Source organism: Acanthisitta chloris, unplaced genomic scaffold (genome assembly GCF_000695815.1).
Source record: "Acanthisitta chloris isolate BGI_N310 unplaced genomic scaffold, ASM69581v1 scaffold10511, whole genome shotgun sequence".
NCBI lineage: Eukaryota > Metazoa > Chordata > Aves > Passeriformes > Acanthisittidae > Acanthisitta > Acanthisitta chloris.
The window spans coordinates 4,161-4,769 of NW_008655461.1; positions in this window are offsets into that span (position 1 = coordinate 4,161).

A 609-nucleotide genomic window follows, 5' to 3' on the forward strand; every position below is an offset into this window, starting at 1 on the left:
ATAGGCTGGCCGGGACGCTGGGATAACGCCCCGGCGTGCAGCCGAGCCCTGGGAAGCATCCCTAGGGATAGCGCTGGCCCCCAAAGCATCAAGCTCAGGGAGACTCACATCCTCTCCCTGCCTGCTGTCTCATTTTTTCCGATTTCTGCTGGTTTTCTTTGTTACTCCTTCCTTCTTCCTCTGTCCCGGACACTGTCTCAGAGGATTTTTCCCTCCTCAGTTTCAAAACCGGTTCTGTGGCTCCAAAGGAAAATGTCATTAAATTAATCCTGGGGGGGAGAAGGAACAACAGTGAGATCAAAAGAAATAAATTAATCTGATTGAAAACATTGAAATAAAATAACTACATACAGCACATTTTCCCAGGAATTTTAACTACAGGCAGCAGGGAAATCTGGCTGAAGACAAGTGGTAAAAGCCCATTTTGGGGGAGCCCAAATTCAGTTTGGCTGGTGCTTCCATGAGAATCAGCCCACGTGGGGTAAAGGGCTCCTGGGTGATCAGCAAATTGCTTTTTAATTAAAGATTTCTCTATTTTTCCCCTTGCCAGAGGAGCTTCCTGCCCCATTTTCTAGCTGCAAAGACGGGTGTCAAAGCTCCCAGGGATTT